Genomic DNA, 24,173 nt, shown 5'->3' with positions numbered 1-24,173 from the left:
TGGGTGGGCATTTGGCTGTTAGCCAAGGCTAATCTGCCACGTAGGCACTGGCCCGTGCTGTGCCTTGCTGTGCTATGTTGTATGTATAGCTTGGCTTTCAAGCCTGTGTTTGCTGCACATATTCTTTGGCCGCAAGGGAAACTTAAGCAGCTAATTGTAACAGAGGAATCTGAGGCAGCTCCCTATGGTTACTGGCAATTATGCCACTTACATGCCTTTGCCTTTACCTTAAAGCGAAGCAGCAAGTTCACATGTGAACGTCCTTTTGTTCAACAGTAGAATCGATGGACAGAATTGTTTTCTATTAAGAAAATCCTGTAAGAGCTCTAAAAATCAAAATGTCAGCAAACCTCTCCATGGGTGGGATCTGCACAGCATGACCTGCATTGCTAGGAGGTCCATCTGATGCTGCACAACCTGGGGTTCCCAGTGTCTGAAGAGGCATAAGATTATCTATACCATCCTCTTTTTATTTCTCCTGATAGCTCCAATGCATGGTATTTTAAACAATACTTTACCAAGCCTGAGTGCCTTTCTCTGGGCACTGGGATTATAATAAGCACTAGTCCCAGTGCATTAAATTGTCTTTTGAGATGATGGAAACTTGTGGCATCCACAAAGTCTACAGCAGAGTTCAGTGATTTTGCTGTAGGGTAATGGTTTAATGATATAGCTGGCAGAATCACCTCCCGTAACCCCTAGCTGAGCACCAGTCTCTCTTTCGGTGACAACGAGCAGAGGCAGGTTGAGAATCATCTTGAACTGCACCAAAAACAACTGGAAAGCAAAACTGATTCTAGCCAATGTGACCTTCTACATTTCCAAAGCCAGGCTGAGCAGAGTTGCTATAGTTCAGAGTGTAGCCACTGCATAATCCCACTGATGTCTCTGCAGAGTCCACACAGTACGTGAGGGCAGAATAAAGACCTAGCTTTTGTTTGCCAGATTTTGCCTGCCTCTGTAATAATAAATATTAGATGTCCTTCAGTGAATTCAGTACTGAGCTTCTTGATTTTTCATCCAAATGAATTAAAGTCCCAAACATTCAAATCAGTTTGAATATTTTTCATAACAAGAAGCTATTGACCAGTTGTTTTTTCTTTAGCCTAAGTTTTATGAACAAGTAAACCAAGAATCCCACATTTTGTTTCATTTTCTATGATTTCTTGCTTCAAAAACTCTTCACTTAATCACAGCCAGTATTCTCACAAACGTAGCACAACTCACTGAACCTACAATTTGGTTTTTTTGAGTTTATCTCAGAAATAAACAAAGAAATAAACAAAGAAAGACAGAATAACAGCTGGTGTGAATTACCAGTGTAGTAAGTGGTAAGATGCGTATTAAGTAAGCATCATTTGATTGTTAAAGTATATTCCAAAATTTAGAGATAAGTTTGAGAAACATGGATATACTGGGTCTGACTGGGACAGAGTTAACTTATTTAATAGCAGCCCATATGGTGCTGTGTTTTTGATTTGTGACTAGAACTGTTGATAACGCACCAATATATCAGCTATTGTTGAACAATGCTTCCCAAGAAGTTGGGAGGGGACACAACCAGGACAGCTGACCCAAACTGGCAAAAGGGATATTCTATACCATACAATGCCGTGCTCAGGAATTAAAATTGAAGGGAGATGAAGAAAAGGGGGGGGAGGGCAATAGTGTTTGCCTTCCAAGGTGGCTGTTGCTCAGAAACTGTCTGGGGATTGGTCTGCTTGGGGGAGGTAGTGAGTGATGGGGTGCTTAGCTGCTTGTCTAGGTCAACCCACCACAGTCGGTTGAATTCTAGAATTTGGGAAATTTTATTTTGGGTGTAGTAAGCATTAATCTTTTATTACAGGATTAGCAGTTTATGATTTGTTACTAAAACACTGATGGGGATCTGATTTTAAGAGATTTTGAACAATCGGGGATGTGCTAAATTATGACCACATGAGTTTATTCTGGAAAAGTAATGTGACCACTGACATTACCCTGCATTTTCCGAGATACTATTGGCCATTAACAGCCATCTCATTTACAAGACCTTATTTTCTGCTAGAGTCCATGAATGCTGCACAGTAATGTGCATTTGTCCCTCATACTTGTGAAAAGCATGGGGTTTTTTTGTTTTGTATTAATTTCACTTGAATATCCCCAAAATAATCATGGCAAAACAGCTGTGGAAAATGGACAAATAATTCTAGGCTCAAGAAGCCTGGCAAAGAGGAAGAGGAACTCAGAACAATTGTAACTGATGAAAACAGTTAAAGGTACAAAATGCAAAGAGGTTAAAGAAATGCAATCCTAGTAACTGTTCACCACTCAGTAAGACCAAAGTTTATGTATATAGCACAGCACAGTTTATTTCAAATTAATCAAATTGAGCAAGTACATCTTGAAGAAAATTAATAGTATATATAATATATTCAAGAATATAACAGAGGTGCATGTACATATTGTGATAAACAAGATGTCAAAGCAATCAAACCTGCTGCACATATAATGCCCTGATAGGCTTTGATGATTGCTTTTACAAAGTAAATAGTAAAAGAAGCTGAAACTGTTTAACATTCCAGTCCAGACAAGTTGTATTTATATTTCCATATTATGCATAGTTTCTTTTTCCTTGTCCCTGTGTTTACCTGAACTATGCTACTCAAACATACAAGACTAGAAAAATAATATAAAGGAAAGGTAGGTATTAAACTATTTTAGGGATAGATGACTAAACAAAAAAGATAGGGAGGCAGAAGAATACCAAACACCTCAGGAAGCTCTAAGTAAAGGAACTGAGGAAAGGTAAGAGAAGGTGACCCAGAGAAGGCCAGAGTTTATGAAGGAGGAAGCAAATTTAAAAAGGAAGAAAAGATTCGGAGCTGGCATTGAAGGGTAGTAGAGGCAAATGAAACACTGTGGAAATGCATCTCTTTATGAAAGGTTTTATGTTTATTAAAATTAGTATATTTAGGCAGAACTTTCAACTCATTTACCTAAAAGTCTATAAAAATGTTGCTTCCTTATTTCTCTTTTTTTTTTGAGCATATTGGATCATTTTCAGCAGCAGTTAACAGTTTTTTCTGAAGTGAATTACATTATACTACTGATTAGCAGACCAAGCAGACAGCACCAAATAACCCAAATCATGAAAATGTGTTTGAGAATCCTTATTGCCATTGTGTTATTCACATGTTATTGCTTACCATAGTGATGAAGGGAAATTTGAGGTTAGTTTCGGTTCAGATGATGCAGTGATCATGAAATGGTTTTCCTACTGGCGATGACAGTGATTTTTCTTCGTGTGCTAAAATTGTTTTGTGGGTTTTTTTCTCTTTAATGAAACAAGAAAATTTTAAAAATATATTAAAAAAAAAAAAACCAACAACAGCAACACCCTCCAAAAAACAGGAATCAAATAGTAGAAACTTGCATACTAATAGGCATTACAGATGGAGTAATTCCTCTTAGGTAATCAGCTCTAACAGCCATAGACATACTGAGAAATAAAGGATAACCAGACAGTATGACCACCTCACGGGCATGATAGCAGAAAAGTTAACTACAGCTTATCATTTAAACAGAGGATGTAGAAGGTAGGAAAGACGTCAATTAGGCTAGGGTACAAAGTAATCTGCAACAGCAAGCCTGACAAGGAGAACTATGTTGTATATGAGAGAAAAAAAAGTATCTTCTGAAATAAGATCTTGAAATCACTTTCTGTGATTGCTCCTGTGAACAAATATTTATTACTCCTGCCCACATATACCTTTGAAGTCCATCTTTAACATTTTAATGAGTGGGGTTTTAAAAGAATTGCCCAAGATTTTTGGCTATGTAGGTATACAGTACCTCACCTTAAAGCACCTATGGGGAGGGGAGGAGCACAACGGAGCAATCAATCACATGCACGTGTGGTTTTTTTCTTAGATTTAGTAAATGAGAAGTCCCAGTAAAGAGGGAGAAGGAAATAAATATCTTCAGAACAAATGGAGTAGAGAAATGCTGGTAGTTGAATGCCTGAAGAACTGAACAGGTAAAACCTAGAGCCTCTAAATGTGCCTCTAATATTCCAAATTTATAGCAATTATTGATATCTGCCTAAACAGTACAATTCAGGTAAATGTAATAACATCAATACTAATGTAATTAAATTTACCTTTCTAATAAACTTTTTTACTCTGTACTGTAACAGGAAATTTTGATTCATAGGCTTCCCTGCCTCCCCATCTGACTCTTCTCAGGCTCCAGCTGTCCTTTGCTGTTCTCCCTGCCACAGAAATTGTGCCTTATTTATTCTAGATGGGGGTAGCAATAGCTTGTGAAGCTTGGTTTATTTACATCTAAACTCTGAGAGAGACAGCGAGGATGGGTATCCCTTAGTCCTATCTGGAGCTCTGGTTTTAAGTCCCCTAAAGTTTTAAGTCATATGCATGTTCCTAATTAAAGTCTATGAAATTGATTAGAGTCACTCCAGTTGATGCAGATGGTAGTTGTGCACCTAATTAATCACCAGTTTGAAGTTTTCAGTCCTCTCACCTCTGAAGAAAGGTAAAATAAGAATCCATTTGTGTTCCCAGCATAGAAAAAGGGTTGCATCAGATGTGTGCTGGCAAAGCTACAGGTGTGGTTGACAGATATTTGACCACAATGAACAAGAAAACTCTGAGTGGGGAAAAAAAAAAGTTCAGATATTTATATCTATATCTGTATCTACACTTCCATGGATCTAACTGCTCTCAGTAAAAAAAGTACAAAAATTATAATGAATAATGGTCAGAGCACTGAGCTTCAGGGCAGTCTGAAGCAGCTGCGTGCTTTTATTATAACAAAGCTTGCTCAGTATGGCTTTACTAGCACAGGTGGTACTGTACATTATTCTTCCTAGAAAAGAGTTATTATATTGCATTATTCCCATAATTCAGAATTACAGCATTCTTCTTTTCAAAGGAGGCAGTCGAGATGAGGTTTGTAACTGGAACTGGTAGGGTGTATGCTGTTACCTGGAAGATGATTAACAGTAATTTGATGCAACATGCAACATTTGCAAAAGTGAGAACAATAAAATCAGTGAGGCAAACAAATGAGCCATATGTTCAGTTATCTGTCACCCACGAGGTGTACTAGGAAAAGGGTGCTGATCATCTGACAGAGCATTTTCTGAATATATATATTACCAATTTAAGGCTAGGATCTTTATGTATGATGATCACTCGTGGTTAGCTTACACAATCATTTTGAGAAATTAACTTATTATTTTTATTATTTCTTATTGCTTATACAGAGGAATGTGAGCATTTCTCATCAATCTAAGCACTACTAACAAAGTAAGGAAATTTGACTTGCAGAAAATAAAATTTCACTTTAATGTTCAACAGTTCATTTTATCTCAAGAGAAATGCATTCATGTTTTATCATAGTTATAAATAGATATGTCACCAATTAGAAAGCAATTAACAAAAAAATGTAAATTAAATGGATGAAATTATTTCCTGTTTGATTTTCAAAGCTGACCCTTGAAACAAGCAGCAACTAAAGAAAGCTCTTTTACAGTTTTTTGAATGCCTCATGTTATTCATAGCAGAATTGCAAATATAATTATAAAAATATTTCTGTGTTTGCCAAATCTAAACAGTTTGAACTTGCCATAAGTGTTCTACTTAGGTAGAGTGACAGCTTTTCTTTTTTCTTTTTCCTATGTCATTCTATGACTTGTTTTTCTCTGCAAAAAATATTTTAGGCTCTTTTTCTTCCTTTTATTACTGTACAAATACACACACTTTTGTATGAATAAGAAAACTTCAAATAAACTCTGAAATTTTTCCTGAACACGGTCAACAGCTTCCCTCCTCATAATGACTTCCATAATGATCTCCATAATGATCTATCAGAAATTTGTTCACATTACCTGCAAATATGTTATTCCTTGTGACATATCAAAAATTTTTGGCAGAATTTATGACTTTGAAGCTGGAAACACTAGCAAATGAAAACCCTCAAATTTCATACATCCTTTGTTTCAGTATGTTCTTATGGAGTTCACAAATATCAGCAGAAGAAAGTTTTGCTTTCATTTTATAAAATGTATAACTAAACTGCTTATATCTTGATTGCCTTTTACATGCCTGTTGACTTCTTCACATAGACAAAAATTACATATAAAGCTTGTAACCCTCTTTCTCTGCAAATACTGTTGTAAACCCCTTTTCCCTTGGGCTCAGCAGCCTGTGCTCCAAGGGTCCAAGGCCCAGCTCTGATCTGGCCCAGCAACATAACCTTGCCTTTGACTTCTGAGAAAATTATTAAGTTATGAGAGAGAACTGTGAGAAAGAGGGCAGAAAGATAAGAAAGAGAAAATTACAGCCAGAGGTAGGTCTATTGAGACAAGATCATTAGTAGCTCAAGCATTCAAGGAGAAAAGCACCAGCATGGAAAAATATAAAATACTAAACAAAGAACTGGGAAAGCTGGTGGAGCAGTTAGGAATCACTGGGGCTTTGGATCAAGCCATCAGTGTCACCAGTGATGACAGAGCTGGTGGGACCTGGCAACTCGGTAACACTGAGAACCTGTTCAAGGAGTGATAGAGGCTGCCCCTGCACCTCCTGACTGATGCCTGTGTGGCAAACAGAGACTCTTTGGGTGCCTTAAGAGTATTGGTGAGCAAACTAATGCTTAGCCTAATAGATCATTAAATCTTAGCTATGTTTTGTGTGTACTGAACTAATAAATAATTGCTTTTTACTTTCCAAGTTGTGTATATTTCACTTGCAGAGTCTTTTTGCACCATGCAAAAGATGCCTTAATAAACTGATCCTAAAGAAGAGAGGTAGCAGGGTTCAGTGAAAAACAATCCCACATCATGTCTTCCTCAGCAAGCACTGCATAATGAAATCAGCAAATGAAAATAAGGATAAGTATGGGTAGTAGCCAAAATATCAGAAGTTTGGCCTGCTATGGCAGAATTTTGTCCTTTCTAATACCTGCTTTCTACATACAGTTTTGAGGTTTTATTTTTTACTTACTTTTCCAGAAGAAAGATAAAAATAGGAGACCTAAAAAAGGTTGATATGACCTACCTTTTCAAGGAAAGGCTGATGTATGGTAAGCAAAGGACAATTTAAAACTCCTGCATGTTTTCTCCCCATCTGTGACATTCCCTGGGGTTTCTAAAAGCTACTGGTTCAGCAGAAATGCTGGCAGCTAAAAGCTGTATGAACATTAGCTTTCTTTCTACAAGTAGCAAAAATTATAAAGAAAACAGAAACAGAACTGCTTCTTGAGATTCTAGACCAAATTTCAGCTCAGCCAGGTTCTTTACCTTTTCATGTTTATTTTCCATGAATGTTTGAGTAGCTGAGATTAACTAGATCAAACAGGCAGAAAAGGAAAATTTCATACAAAAGATTATCAACAAATGTTGATAGGATTACGATATTTGTAATTCATGTCCAATTCATTGGTTACTGTGGTGAAAACACATGAAGTGACCCACAAAGTGAGGTTTTTTGCTGTACCTCTGAGACTGTAACACAATACTCCTGTGCTCAAGGGTGGATGAACCCTGCAGATATAACCCTGATTTAACCTGAGTAGGCTACACAGCCATACAGCAAACAGTAATGCAGGAGCAAAAAGCACCAGCCACCAGAAGGGAACATTCTTCCTCCCTACACGCTTATATTGGTAAAACCTTGCGTGGAATATGGGGGTGCATTCTGGAGGCTTTCAACTACCTCTCCTCTCCCAATTCTTACCTCTTGTCTATCACTTACTTAGTATAGAGAAAGTCAGAACACACATAAATTGTAAGAGCTGTAGGCAGGGTTCTTTGCAGGCCACCAAACCCCCAGGAAGAGAGAGGCTGCACCTGGGGCCCTTGTACTTGCTGCCTATATTTACAGATCATTCCTTGTAAGACAAATACAAGGCTCACTTCTGAGTTTCTTTTCCCATGTTGACCATGGAATAAACACACAGAATAAAAGACGAAGGGTAGTGATCAGAATCTTCCGCCTACTTAATATTTTTGTGCCCATTCATGGATAACTTATGGAATTAATTTTATTAATTTTGTTTGTCAATAAAATTCAAGGCCACAACCACAATATGACCTTTGTGATCCGATGCCATGATCTTTCAGAATTAATAATTACGTATGGTATTACCTAGAATGTAGTTTCTGGCACCTAAAATGATATTCAGAAGCTTGTGCTATGCCCAAAATTTCCACACCATTCATGGAGAAAGTACCGACCAAGGAGCTGAGTTCTGTCACTATCAGAATGTGGCTGCACTATCTAGTGGGACACCCCAACACACCAAAGACTTAGTCTATGCTTCTTAGAAGGCACTTACTGACATTAATCTCTCACTGGAGAAGTCAGGTGGCACAGCATCCCAGAGATGCACTGAAAGTGGGGTTTGTTGGGTTTTTTTTTGTGATGGAATCCACACATCCTCGAATATGATTTATAATGGATTTTCTCCACAGTCCTTGTGAAATCCTGATAGGCTTCATGCTCCCCCAGACAAATCAGGAACAAGGTTGTGCCAGCGGTGTCCAGCAGGAATGCAGAGAGTGCTATTGCACCGAAGCAGGACTATGCCTATGTATGCAGAAAGCACATGATCAAATGGCCCCGAGACTTGCATGGTATGGACAAAACGCTGCCTGCAGTGACACAGCGAAGGCAGACAGAGTCTGATATGCCACCAAAAACTGTAGAAATATAAAGTCAATATTCAGCTATCTAGCTAAAGAAAGAATTTAGTATGCACTGAACCCTCAAATGCTTTTCCTAAGGCACACAGAGAAATACCTTCTTATACTCAGAATCCTTCACGTTGACATTTCTCCTGAAAAAAAGTATTAATGACTTCTTTTTCCAGTAACTGATTAGGTCTCACACTTCTCTTTTATAAATCAAGGTGTGGTGGTAGTGCTGTTCACTTTTCCCTTTTCATCCCACAAAGAATGAGAAGCTCAGATTCAGTTTACTCCACTTCCTAAGAGTATTTGCATTTCACAGGGGACTGCTCTGAGCACCCTACGAAGTGTGGAAAACTGGTCATCCAGATCTACAGAACTTGCACACCAGAAAAACACTGCCTTCTAAGGAATAAGGTAATTTCTTGCCTGTATTGGGAGGCTAAACTCTTAACTAGATCAAGGTCAGATTCAGCTGAGTTTGTGTACTGGTGACTGACATAGATGTAATATTGGCAAGCAGTGGCATGGGGATTCACTTCATGGAGGCAAAATACTGGTAATCTTCTGATAAACTGGCAATCCACTGAGTAGCAACAATTTTTCTCTGTCTAGTTTTCTAGGCTTTAAATAAAATTTGAAGCCGTTCTTTCAACTTTTCTCTCTTCAAACATTTTTGTGGCATTTTCCCAGAAGATACAGCTTAGGAATGGGAAGAAGAAGAAATTAAACTTGGATCTCATTTCCTAAATGCATGATTCTTGGTACCCAGCCATTTTGGTACACCTGGCAGCAACATCAAAGACTTTATTTTAATTTTTAACTTAAAAAAGGAGTGATAACAACTAAGTTTGATGGCCTCAGGCTCTTACATATGGATATTACCTATCCCTAAAGCCCTGCTGAGGCTTTAGACCTTTATCCCCTGTGCTCACACAGATAAAAGTGCATAAACAATCTTGTCTTTGTCACTGCACTTGGCAGACCTTATGTAAGTTTTTGTGTATGTATATTGTGTATCTGTCCTTTAATTTAATCCCACAGGTTTCTCTGCTTTAGATCAAATAGTTCCTTCCCAGTTGATATACAGTGCATAGAGAACAGGTGTATTTATGAGAAACCAAAAATAAATTAATACATTCTTCCACATAGAATCATCTCTTGGTTATTAGTTCACACATTGACATGGTGAAACCACGAAACAAAGAATATGTTTGACATTATTAAATTCATGACCTAACAAAGGAAAAGGATAGATATACTTTTAGAAAAGTGAATTATTTTCGTAAGCAGCAATGTTTGATTTTTTTTTCTCTTTTTTCTTACCTAGGTCATTGGCATCCTCGTATATAAGTAATTTAAAAATTGGACGTTCATTGAATGTCAGTTCCTGCCACCTTAGTCATGCAAACAGTGCCACTATCTTCATTTCAGACTACTACTGAGATTAAAAAGAGCATCATTCAGCTTCCAAGTAATTTAAAACTATTTTGTGTTCATTTATATCAGTTCAATAGAGGAAATCAAGTTAATCAAAGAATAATGCCAGGTGACATTTTTTGTCACAAAATCCCTGGAATGGATAACATTTTGTAAGCCTTGCTAAAAGAAATAGCAAGATGTATTGGGCAATGTCATCTTATGACAAGCTCTCTCCTGATTTCACAAGTCATAACCTTTTAGTCAGTGCACTTTAGACCTGCAGAAATTAACAGCCAACATGGATTAGTCAAGAGCAAATCATGTCAAACCAGTTTAATTCTTCCCAGGATAATGTAACAGACCTTACAGACAAAAAGGAAGCAATATATTAGAGTTGTATATTTGGCTTCAGTAAAGTTTTTGACATTGTTTTTAATGTCAGTATCACATGCAAGCTAAAGAAAATTGTTTAAATGCATGTATGATAAGATGATTGCAAAACTAATTGGAAATATACAGTCAGAGAATATTAATAGTTCACTGTCAAAATGGAAGGATTTATCAAATGAAACTCTTTATGGTTCTGTCCCAGGACAGCTGCTGTTCAGTATTTGACTTAATGACCGTAAACCGTGAATATGACCATTAGTTTTGCAGTTGATATCAAGGTAGGATAAACTGCAAGTATATTAGAGGACAGGAATAGAATTCAAAAGGATTTTTAAATACTAAAGGAATTAATAACAGGGTGAACTTTTACATTATTCTATATGTTACATGAAATACACTAAGTTTAGGCAGAAATAACTGCATAGGTATGGAAAGCAAACAATTCGCTAGCTAGAAGTTCTGCAGAACTAGAATTAGGGATACAGTAAATCATAAATAGTCTTGAACCATCACTGTCATTGGAAAAAATAATGGTGAGATAATAAAACTCTGAAATAGTGTGTCTGGGGAGCTTTAGATGCACTACTATGGAAGTGTTTAGGAATTGACTAGACAACATCTACCAACAATGATGTAGGTATTTTTGATATTTCTTTGGAGCAGAAAGGTGGGCTAAGCAACTATTTTAGGTCCTTTCCAGCTTTATGATTCCGTGAAAACTAATTGTAATGCACTCTGGTTTGTCTATGTGAGAGAGAGACAAAGACCATGCTGCTGTGAATCTCTGTTCTGCTCTATTCGTGTGATGTGGTTGACTTCATGGGAACAACTCTGATATTGACATCAGTTCTGAATCTTGCCCCACAGATGGAAAAACTGTTGATTGAAAAAAAGTATATCTATTTCTAAAAGGACCATTAATTTCATACAGAGGCAAATACAAAAGAGCAAAGAGGGAAAAAAAAAAGCATAGATTACACTGGCATCTTAAGAACGACCAACATAGAAGTGCACGTAAATAAGCTATCTTGTTATTAATAATACTATAAAATCAATTCTATATGATCTAAATATACATTGTCCTGGTTTCGGCTGGGACAGAGTTAACTCTCTTCTTAGCAGCTGGTACAGTGCTGTGTTTTGGATTTAGTGTGAGAATACTGTTGATAACACGCTGATGTTTTAGTTGTTGCTAAGTAGCGCTTATCTTAAGCCAAGGACTTTTCAGTTTCCCATGCTCTGCCAGCAAGCAGGTGTGCAAGGAGCTGGGAGGGAGCATAGCCAGGACAGCTGACCTGAACTAGCCAAAGGGGTATTCCATACCATAGGACGTCATGCTCAGTATATAAACTGGGGGGAGTTGGCCGGGAGGGGTGGATCGCTGCTTGGGCATCGGTCAGTGGGTGGTGAGCAATTGCATTTTTCATCATTTGTCTTTTCTTGGATGTTATTTATTTTTTTGTTATATTCCTTTTCATTACAATTATTATTATTATATTATTATTATTCTTAGTTAGTAGTGTATTTTATTTTACTTTAGTTATTAAACTGTTCTTACCTCAACCCACAAGTTTTACTTTTTTTTCCTCCTCCTCCCCACCCCACTAGGAGGGGGGAGGGGGAAGTGGCTGCATGGTGCTTAGTCTCTGGCTGGCGTTAAACCACGACAGCATGAATGTTAAAACACATTTCATTTAAAGAGAATGCGTTGGTGAATCTATCAGCTCATTTTAACTTTATAGACTTTTTAAGATTTTTTTATTAATATGTGGCCTTGCCAAATAAATTATAAACTATGAATGTACCTCAGTCTTTGAGGAGCTGAAGATCTGATCCTTTTTTTCAGAACAAATTTCAAAGCTTTTAAAGCACACCTTTCTACCATTGCTTCTTTTTCATTTGAGATGGTTCACAAGCATTTTCCATAAAAGTGAAAAATACTTATTTTTAGTCATCGTAATTTTTTAATCCCATTAAGTTATATTTGAATGTGCTTTCCTCTCAAAAGTCATAGACCAAATCAGTTTTTAGTATCCTAATACCATTCCATTGCAATACAATTTCCAAGCCTACTGATCCAATTCTACAAATGTGGTGAACACAGCTCCTTCAATTCACAAATAGCACTAAGCAAAACAAAGAAGTGTGAAGTAAAATCAATGATATTTTAGAAACAGAAACACTATTTTGGAAATTACTACTATATTCAATTAGTGGGGGATTTACTTTTACTGCTCATAGCTGGGGTTCATTTCTTGTAATATGTTATAGTATAGGCTTTATGTTGTTATTTTCAACATTTTAGCAACTTTTAAGTTAAATCTTAGCTTTTAAGTTAAGTTGACACCCTTTCTCGAAATAAAGAAAATGTACATAATACAAGCGTAAAGAATGGGATTTGGTACAAGATTGAGGTACTTCAATTTAGGCATCTACGTGTAAGCTGTCTGTATATGAACTAGCTCAGTAATCTCCCTTTATAGCACTGAAAGCCAAGTCAGTCACTCAATTAAATAAATGGAGTCCATACAGCTATTAGGTTGAGGAAGATACAGACACCTGGGGCTTGATTCACTTGTCTAAGCATAGATATCTAATGCTGACTGAGATGCACCCAGCATTGACAAGGGCTGGCAGATATTACATAGAAACAAAGGGAAAATCCCTTCCTTCTTGGAATGGAACCTGGAGATCCAATGGATACCCATGTGTCATCTCACATGACACTAGAAACTTGTGTTAAGATAACTGTATCAAACCCTTTGTAGCTAGTCATCTAAATCGTTCTGATCATCTGGCACTGACTCAGACCATGCTTAAGTTGCCTCTGCATATGGTATTTGAGATGCACTGGCTCACATGAACTGCTTGGAAGGGCATGAGTTTCCTTGCTTTCCGTATCTATGGTATCTGTGATACTAGAGGGTATCTTAAATGGCACTAGCCATTTACATTTAGGAAAATGAATTAAGCCTTTTAATGGGGGCTTATTCACTGGCTCATCTAAAGATACTTGCATAGAGTAAGCTACATTTCAGCATCTTAATCTTAAAGTGAATGCCACCAGAGGTGCTATTTTCAAAATGAAACATCCTGCCTAGGCTTTGAGGAAACTACAGCCGTATGAGCGAAGCTATATGGAGGCAATGTTACCTGGAGATATAGTTAAATATATAGTTAGATCTTCTGTTGGTGAAACTGAAAATGAAACAAGAAGAGTCTAATGCGCTGATAATTTTATCGCAGAGACAAAATTTCATTTCAGCTTCTCCCTCTTTCATTTTCAATTATTTCATGCCAAAAGGAGGGTGCTTGCAATGTTGAATAAAGGATGGCCAGTGAATAAACCTGAGCACTGAAACCTGATCATCACACTAAAGAACTGGTATTATGCTTCTTGACTGTTTTGGAGCACTCCAAGTTTCTTTCTTAAAGACAAAATCTTAGCACAATGTACCAGATAATGCACTCTAGGGACTCCTTCTGCAAGACAGGAAGAATATCACCTCAGTAGACTTGATTTTCTCCATCAAAATGGTCTTGTAACACTGTACCACCAACTTTTGCACCCTCAGGGTCCCTAACTACCATTTCCTGCCACCTGGTCACACAACACATCTCTACATTTTCAAGATATAAACAAAAGCCATGCTTCTGAGTTTCAGCACAGCATTCACACCATTTCAGACACGTTTGATTTAAAAAAATACATACACCGAAACTAATTATGTCTTGGAGCCATGGGGCACAGCATGGTGCCAGCAGAAACTCAGAGCCAAAGTCTGTGTGCTGTGATCACACCAGTCTGCTATAGAAGAAGAAATCCCTAAACATTGTAGAAATGAGACTTTCTGCACAGTTTGGCCTTGAGGCTAGAGATAATTTCTCCAAAATGATGATTTCGTGTGAAATAAAATGTCTTTCAGAAACCCTCCATACATGCCACTTAAGATTGGAAACATCTACATTTTGTAGGCTGTTACATTTCTGCTAGTGAGGTTCCCTGAATTTGTGCCACTTTATAAACACCTGCACAATTTCCAGCATAATATACCAACTGGCAGAGTGTCTAAGACCGTTCAGCAAGATGTTCTAGTCTAGGTGTTGCCCTGAGTAAGGTACTGATAAGGTGTATCTGTTGTGTGTGATTTGAAATTTTTTTTCAGAACTTGAGCTTGTCTTTTGAAAAACTGAAAAAAACAAAAAAGCATGGCCTGGAATATTACCTGAAGACAAAGTACCGAGACCCAGCTTCCTGCTCTTTGGGATGCAGGGAGAATTCCTCTTAATGCTTTTCCCACTTAAGAGAATTCCTCAGCTGCTGGGCTGTTTTAACGATAGTGCTTTGAGTTACTTGTGGTGATGACATGCTTTCAATTGCACCATTATAAGATTTTACATTTATATTTAAATATTTACTGCAGCAAAGAGAAAATGGCTTGATAACTTGCTGGTTAGCATGCTCCTATAGGAGACTGAGGTTTTATTCTAATGAATACTTGGCCTGGTTTCAGCTGGGACAGAGTTAACTTTCTTCTTAGTAGCTGGTACAGTGCTGTGTTTTGGATTTAGTGTGAGAATGATGTTGATAACACTCTGAGGTTTTAGTTGTTGCTAAGTAGCGCTTATCTTAAGCCAAGGACTTTTCAGTTTCCCATGCTCTGCCAGCAAGCAGGTGTGCAAGGAGCTGGGAGGGAGCATAGCTGGGGCAGCTGACCTGAACTAGCCAAAGGGGTATTCCATGCCATGGAACGTCATGCCCAGTATATAAACAGGGGGGAGTTGGCCGGGAGGGGCGGATCGCGGCTCGGGAACTAACTGGGCATTGGTCAGCGGGTGGTGAGCAATTGCATTGTGCATCACTGGTTTTTTTCCTCCCCCCCGCCCTTCCTTTTTTTGTTGTATTCCTTTTAATTACTATTATTATTATATTTCATTATTACTATTGTTAGTATTATATTTTACTTTAGTTATTAAGCTGTTCTTATCTCAACCCACGAGTTTTACTTTTTTTTCCTTTGCTTTCCTCCTCCTCACCCCACTGGGAGGGGGAGGGGGAAATGGCTGTGTGGTGCTTAGTTGCTGACTGGGGTTAAACCATGACAATACTGTAAGCAAACTTAAATAGATAGGATGAGAAAGCGTAAGACACTCTCACTTCAGGACTGCTTTTCATACAGCATCTCCAACCTTCTTCTCCTAAGTAGGGATATCTCTACTCGGAGACCTTATTGTGGCTGTTCAATATTTAAAGAAGGCTTATAAGAAAGACGGAGAAAGATATTTTACCAGGGCCTGTAGTGATCATAGAATAGAATCACAGAAACATTTAGGTTGGAAAAGACCTTTAAGATCATTGAGTCCAACTGTAAACCTAACACTGCCAAGTCCACCACTAAACCATGTCCCTAAGCACCACATCTACATGTCTTTTAAATACCTCCAGGGATGGTCACTCAACCACTTCCCTGGGCAACCTGTTCCAATGCTTGACAACCCTTTCGGTGAAGAAATTTTTCCTAATATCCAATCTAAGCCTCCCCGGGTGCAACTTGAGCCTGTTTCCTCTTGTCCTATCACTTGTTACTTGGGAGAAGAGACCGACATCAACTTCGCTACAACCTCCTTTCAGGTAGTTGTAGAGAGTGATAAGATCTCCCCTCTGCCTCCTTTTCTCCAGGCTAAACAATCCTAGTTCCCTCAGCCGCTCCTCATAAGACTTGTGCCCTAGACCCTTCACCAGCTTCATTGCTCTTCTTTGGACATGCTCCAGCACCTCCATGTCTTTCTTGGAGTGAGGGGCCCAAAACTCAACACAGTATTTGAGGTGTGGCCTCACCAGTGCCAAGTACAGGGGACGATCACTTCCCTAGTCCTGCTGGCCACACAATTTCTGATACAAGCCAGGATGCTGTTGGGCTTCTTGGCCACCTGGGCACACTGCTGGCTCATATTCAGCTGGCTGTCAACCAACACCCCCAGGTCCTTTTCGGCCAGGCAGCTTTCCAGCCACTCTTCCCCAAGCCTGTAGTGTTGCATGGGGTTGTTGTGACCCAAGTGCAGGACCCAGCACTTAGCCTTCTTGAACCTCATACAGTTGGCCTCGGCCCATTGATCCAACCTGTCCAAATCCCTCTGTAGAGCCTTCTACCCTCAAGCAGATCAACACTTCCACCCAACCTGGTGTCATCTGCAAACTTACTGAGGGTACACTCGATCCTCAAGACAGGACAAGAAGTAATGGTTTTAAACTAAATAAGGTAGATTTAGATTACATATAAGGAAGAAATTCTTTACTATGAGGGTGGTGAGACACTGGAATAGATGGCCCAGAGAAGTTGTGGATGCCCCATCCCTGGAAGTGTTCAAGGTCAGGCTGGATGGGCCTTTGAGCAACTTAACCTAGTGGAAGATGTCCCTGCCCATGGCAGGGGTGTTGGACTAGATGATCTTTATAAGTCCCTTCCAACCCAAACCATTCTATGTTTCTATTCAAATCAATACTGCAAGTCAGGTAAATGAAGACTATCTGGTAGTGTGGAGGTGGAGACAGAGAAATAGGAGATGTTAGAAGGAATGAAAGGACTGGTGGTCTGATTTTATTTCCTTACTGCATGAAAGCTTGTAAGTCTAAATCCTGGGAAAAAGACATGTCCACTTTCAGCTTAGACTCTGGAGCCCTGAATGTAACCGACTTGTATTTCCACATTCCCCTTAACATCTTGCTTTGATTAGTTTAAATGTCCTGCCTAGTCTGCTGTTTATCTTTGAGTACCATTCCACATGCCTGACTGGACTCACGCATTCATGAGTCCATGTAAGTATCTATAGGTCACATACCGAACCCAGGCAGCCATGTACATAAGAGGTAATGATTAAAACAAAGCAAAGCCTTTCCTTAGCTGATTTCATTGTGAACTCATGGTGTTACCTTCTGAAAAATGGCTGAAATGAGGGGTCTGTGAAGAAGGAAAAAAAAAAAAAAAGGTTGGGAAAAGTTGTCTAAAGGTAAATAGAAGTCTCTCTCTTTGGATACTGAGCATTCAGGATTCACTAAACAATTGCACTGCCTCTTGATTAAGCAAGAGAGGAAAGTGGGAGTCTCTGGGCACACTGCAAGATGCACTTGTTCCACTGGCTTCTCTTGGCAGCAGGAGGTTGATTTGAGAGCACAGCGTACAAAACGTTGACCATGAATATTCATTTGACTTTATAAATCAACTTGCTTGACTATACTTACGTCTGAGTTCATGTCTCACAAGTATTTTAATAAATAAGTTTACTCAAAAGATGTTCATTGAAATTGTGAATTGTGCTTGACCGTTTCAGGAATGGTCTCAGAAGCTTAATTTCAGATCTGTAATCTTAAATGTTTAAAGCAGAACACTGATCAAAATATCTATTATATAGCTGATATATTGAAGGAAAATTTATTGAATGCTAAATATTTGTCAATAAAATGGGGTCAAGAAAGTGATTGGTGAAAAGAAATATTTTACAATAAATAAGGTCAAGTTATTTTAAAATTTGCTGCTAGGCAATTTAGAGATAAAATTACTGGCTGTTTGGCCATTATTTATTTACTTTCTTATTGAAAAAAAAAAAAACCAACCTGAAATTTTAGGGAAATATTTTGTTATGAGGTGGCATGGCTGAGACCTGCCTATTTGTTTTTAAAGGTTTTTTTGCTTTGAGGTTTGGGGTGGGTTTTTTTTCAGTGGACAAACTACTGTATGAGTTGCTAAAAAGTAAACAAACAAATATTAACAAGACAAATATTAAGGTTTTACATAGTTTTATATCTACTCATTAAAGTAGTTTTACCACCAATGGGGTTAAAACAATGTGGAGCTGTAGCAAATGTTGAATTTGACATGAATTTTTCAAACGAATGGTGGAGATCTACAAAACAAAATGTGTTTTTTCTGCATGTTCCTTTTTTTTTTCCTAGATTTTTGGTTGTTCATTAAATGTAGGGAAATGGTTTTGCTCTTATTAAGTGTAAAATCTTCTATTTAAGCTATGCATCTTTTAAAATAATCATATGAAACAAAATTCTTCAGAAAACCTAGTATTTAAATAGATTCCTTTACTGTTTTATAACTTTATAAGATCTAAGGCAATTAAATAAACAGCTTCATCCAAATATTTAGCTTGCGTATCAAGACTCAGCTTGTTTAGTCTTTCAAAATATTGAAAGCATAGAACAGAAAGGATGACACAATATTAACTATAAATCTATGGTCCACAGTATTTTAATAAATTTCCTGCAACAGTATTTGCATTGTAATTAAAAACTATTCAAGCAAAAAAAAAAAAAAAAGGAAGAAAAAAAAGAAACAAAACTTCTCAAAGACAGGAAATTAACTGAAACCGGTTTTTGCTACATTGATAAATCGAGCATGAAGAGCTATTGTTTTAATTACTGTGTGGAAAAAACAGAAATTAGCCCAGAAGACATGACTGAGTAGACACTTGCACGGGTAATGTATTTTATGTCTCCTTCAGGCTCAAGTATTCAGTTAAGCGAAAGAGGCTAAGGTTTCTACCTGTTAATAAAGACTGCAAAAAATATATTAAATTAACTATTTACATTGTTTGCAGGGTAGTGATCATATCTGGGCTTTCCCAAGAAATCAGAGAAAGAGATTCTCAAAAACAGAGTTACCACAGAGACATAAAATCAAAGAACAATAATTATTACTTGGGGGGAAGAACCCAAATCTGTGCTGTTCACTGAAATAAAACTCATATAAGAGTTTAACAGGAGTTCTCTCTTCAAAAATCTCTATGTGATCAATGCTAAAGTATCAGTGAGGAAGCAGATGTCTAATGATTATAATACTCTTCAGTTTTCTTATGAAGAAGAAATTTACTGGACATAACAATACAAAACATATAATTCATCTCAGTCTCGCTACTAAGAGTAGTTTCTCTGCCAAAATTCAGGGGGTGGGAGTGTCTGCTGTTCTACCAGAAAAAAAAGCAGGCAGAGAACTGATTTCATCAGCTTGGAGTCCAGTTTTCTTAGACACAAATTTTGTATTAAGTTCCTGCAGTATTCCCTTCCCAGATCATATTAACCAAGTATAAACTGGAAAAGGTACTGGCTCATTATTCTTTTCAGAAAACACTCAGCTTATGTGTAACCTAATCAGCCAATTAACAAAGTTCAGAGAACTTCTGAGATTTATTTCAACATTTCTCAGCTTTTTGGAAATACAGTCTACTTCTGATGCATATGTCTCTCTATGATCCTCCAGAAAGTAATCTACCCCTCTCTACCAGCTCATGTTTAAACCCAAACTCAAGTCCAATCATGCATGTAATATTTTAAGCTATGAAAAACAATCTAATTACCTCTAAAGTTAGATGGGGAAGACAGTGTTAATTACTGCTAACTGTCAGTAATTAATTAGCTTGCAGGCATGGTTTCAGTAAACTAACAGTAACTGGAGATGTTTCTTTCTATTCTGGAGGAGCTGAACTACTGTTTTATTGAAGAAGTTAATCTTTCTGTATATATGCTTTTTTCTGTCATTTTTCAACTTCTTTGAGAATCAATTACCCAAACTTTATCAATCACATCACTGCTATATTAGTCCCAGAACTTATCAACTACTATCTGTTTCCTTGCAGATCTCTTCTTATCTGTAATCAGCATTTATTACACATGTATCTAAATTTTGTGCCTCTAAATACATAAAATAATATTTATTGTTCTGGCAACTTTTCATCCATGTCCATAACTATCACCAACAGAATGCCAACAGACGTAACAGAATTCCAACTAGCTTGATCTTTACCTTCCTATCGTTGAACATCTGTACGAAACTGATGTGAGATTGAATTGCCCATACTATCCAGGTAAAAACCAGTTTTGCACTTGTCGTGGTTTAACCCCAGTCAGCAGCCAAGTACCACACAGCCGCTCCCTCACTCCCCATCCCCCGTCCCTGCTCCTAGTAGGATGAGGAGGAGAATCAGGAAAGAAGGCAAAACTTGTGGGTTGAGATAAGAACAATTTAATAACTAAAGTAAAATATAATACTAACAATAGTAATAATGAAATATAATAGTAATAAGAAGAATAGTAATGAAAAGGAATATAACAAAAAAAAGGAGGGGGTGGGGAAGGGAAAAAAAACAGTGATGAACAATGCAATTGCTCACCACCCACTGACCGATGCCAGAGCCGCAATTTGCGCCTCCTGGCCAACTGCCCCCTGTTTATATACTGGGCATGACGTTCCATGGTATGGAATACCCCTTTGGCTAGTTCAGGTCAGCTGCCCCGGCTCTGCTCCCTCCCAGCTTCTTGCACACCTGCTTGCTGGCAGAGCATGGGAAACTGAAAAGTCCTTGGCTTAAGATAAGCGCTACTTAGCAACAACTAAAACCTCAGAGTGTTATCAACATCATTCTCACACTAAATCCAAAACACAGCACTGTACCAGCTACTAAGAAGAGAGTTAACTCTGTCCCAGGCGAAACCAGGACAGCACTACTTTTACATTAAACATAAATTGAATCCTAAGGTTTTTTTCAGTATGTATTTTAGAAAAGCATTTAAAGTAAAACTGTGGAATAAGGTAGAAGCAAGATAAATTTGAGTGATGCTAAAAGCAGCATAGATAGAAGAACTTGCTTAATTAATAACGTTTTCCACTGCTGAAATTCCTCTGATGCCTATTCAGCTGCCTGAATTCAACTCCTCTGTGTTTGCAAACCCTTTTTTTTTTTTTTTAATTTTGCTCTTCTCATCCTGAGGTAGAAATCATCATTAACTGTCACCTTCAGGCATTCTTTGATCAAATCTCTTATTGCGGTGACAAAGTTCAGACTGCAGAATGGGAACTGAATTGAATTTTGCAAGTGACACCTATTTGTTTCAGACCAGAAGCAGCTGCAGGGTTATCCTTAGTTAACCCAGTCACATCAGAACAGCACCTGTGAAGTTTTTCCATACCATGTATGAAACAAAATGCAGGGATACAAAAGGTCATAGAACACAGATTCCTATTGTTTCAACAAATTATGACCCTGTTTGATTGTTCAGTTTTCCGTGATGGACAATTCATAGCACGTCAACTTCCAGGCTATCATGATACCCTTTTTGCTCGCCTTTAAGTTACCTTAACAGTATAGCGTGGATAACAACACTGAAGTGAATTAAAAGCTTTTTCATGTCTTCTGTTCAGCATTTTGCTTTCATCCTACAGAATTTCCATCATGTTCTCCAGAAGACACATCACTGAGATTATAATTGTCAATTTGTTAAATTGTTTATCCTATCTGATTCTCTTCCAATCCAATTTCTTTGAGAAGAGAAAATTTGAACCTTTTTTCTGTAATCTCATATACTAGTCCCGTAAAAAAGAATAAAGTACAGATACAGACGTAGTCTTTCCCATTCTTCTTCTACTTTCCAAAAATATTCTGGAGTCCCTAAGATCAAAAGCTTCTTTTTGAAAATACAGTTTTAACTGTCCATTCAGCTATTATTACCACTTGTGTAAGCATGGGATATACTTTTCGTCAAAGAATGACAATCCCCTTTACTATTATGCTAAAACAGACTCTACTCTGAAATACTTTCCTGTGAGTCAGCTTGCACTGGCTCACTTCCTAATCTGTGGCATAAAGACCTCATTACAATTAACTGATCTTGTGAATAAATTAAAAGCTTCTTCTGTAGTATAGCCTAATTCTACCACCTATGGATTGCATCCATTGCCTAAATGATCTCAAAAATAATTATGAAGAACCAAAGCTGATATTCTGTCTCACAAAGTCAACAATCAAACTGTTCCAGCTACAGTATTTGACCCTGCTGTAGCTGCCACACCAGACTCTGTTTTCAAGTTCAAATGAAGTTAACACAACTGCAAAAGCTTCTCTGTGCTAAACTACCTTTTATTCTAACAGAAGTGGGCTCAAGCCATACACAAAGCTTTGTTTCATGATAGTATCCATCAAGGGTGTGTGTGTGGGGGGGAAGCAGAAACAAGATCCTTGCATGAAAATCAGGGGTTTTATTCAAACTCATTATGGAAGGGGATTCCTGTATAAAATCTAAGTATCTGAATTTTAACTTGACAGTTGCTTACATGCAAATTGGTTCTTTTTGATCATCCATTGTGTTCCCTGTGTGTATTTAGAGAGCTATCTGCTTGTATTTGTAACTAAAAACAGAGCTAAAGAAAGAAAAGTAGAAGGCAGATTCCCTTTTTTGTTGTCTTTCCTATGCACAATGACTGAAGTGTGTAACATTGTTCCAAACATCACATGGTTGCAGAGCTGTTACTGAAGATAGTTTAAAGACATACACGTCAACTGAGTGTGAGGGATTAATTTGATGTGAAAATATATGTTCCTGATCATTATTTCATGTAAACAGGGAAGGACAGTTCAGTGATTAAAGCTCTAAGTAACTGAGGATAAGAGGCTTATATTTCTTCTTTATACCAATCAGACTTTTTTTGTGGTCTTCAGCTCCTCACAGAGAAGTATATATGAGGGTTGTTTTTAAAACCCTCCTCATTCAATTATCTGAATTTTTATATGATTAAGTACCTTTAAGACTCTGACTGTTAGACTTTTAGGGTGTATATAGGCTTTGCAGTAAGGCAGCTAGCTCCGTAGCTGGAAAGATTATAGCCATATGAGCATGACATTCATTAGAATAGGTGCAGACAGTAACATGGTATCTCAGCTGGGTTACCAGCTGGTATTTTCACATCATGCTGCGTGATTCTAATCATACATGTTTGCTTGGACAGAGCTTTGACATTTTGATTAAACAGTATGTAGAAATACTCCAAGTATCTCTGTTTCCTATGTGTGAAATGGTAATAGCAAAACTTCTTGAATTCAAAAGGTTGTTTCAATGATAAGTAAGATAAATAGCTTTGCGGATAAATTATATTTCATGTAAAAGGAACCGTATAAACATTTAAGCATATGACTGTATAGGAAGTGAAGCCAGTAAAAGGCAACTACAACCGTTTTGTTTATCAGTAGGCACATAAGCACGATTCTGTTCGTGCCTGAACTTTGTCCAGCTGAGAAACTGACTGACTTTCAGCAAACCTGCATAATGTAATAGCATCCCTTTTGTGTTTTGTGTGTGCTGAAGAAACACACAATATAAGCACAATTAAAAATTTATATCAGTAAATGATCTTTACACCAGTCTGGTTTAGCAGTCTAATCAAGGAATTCCTAGTATTCTAATAACTATAGTATTCTAATAATTATAATTATTAGTATTCTAATAACTGCTAACATTTATAATCCAAATTACCTATTACAGCCAATTCTCATCAATAGCATAGGTAAAATTATTATCCACAGAGCTCCTGGTGTCTACCACTTTTCTCTGATGTTATGTTCAACCTTCTAATTCCCCAGTGGGTTCTAAGGTGGATGGCTTCCATTTTCCTTAAAAAACAAGAGTGTTTGGGCAAATCATCAGTCTAAATAATTTTCCAAGAGGAATATAATGTTGTTGGGGGGGGAGGTGTCTTCCTCCTTACTCTTGGGTTTGTCTGGGATATTTTCATATGTTTTCTAACACGACCTCCTTAATTGGTCTTTGATTCCACTTTATAGCAAATCTACTCTATGTGGTACATTTTCCATATGTTGGGTACTTATTCTTTGTTTT

This window comes from Gymnogyps californianus, chromosome 1, assembly GCF_018139145.2.
Source record: "Gymnogyps californianus isolate 813 chromosome 1, ASM1813914v2, whole genome shotgun sequence".
NCBI lineage: Eukaryota > Metazoa > Chordata > Aves > Accipitriformes > Cathartidae > Gymnogyps > Gymnogyps californianus.
Note: the sequence above shows the minus strand (reverse complement) of the source record.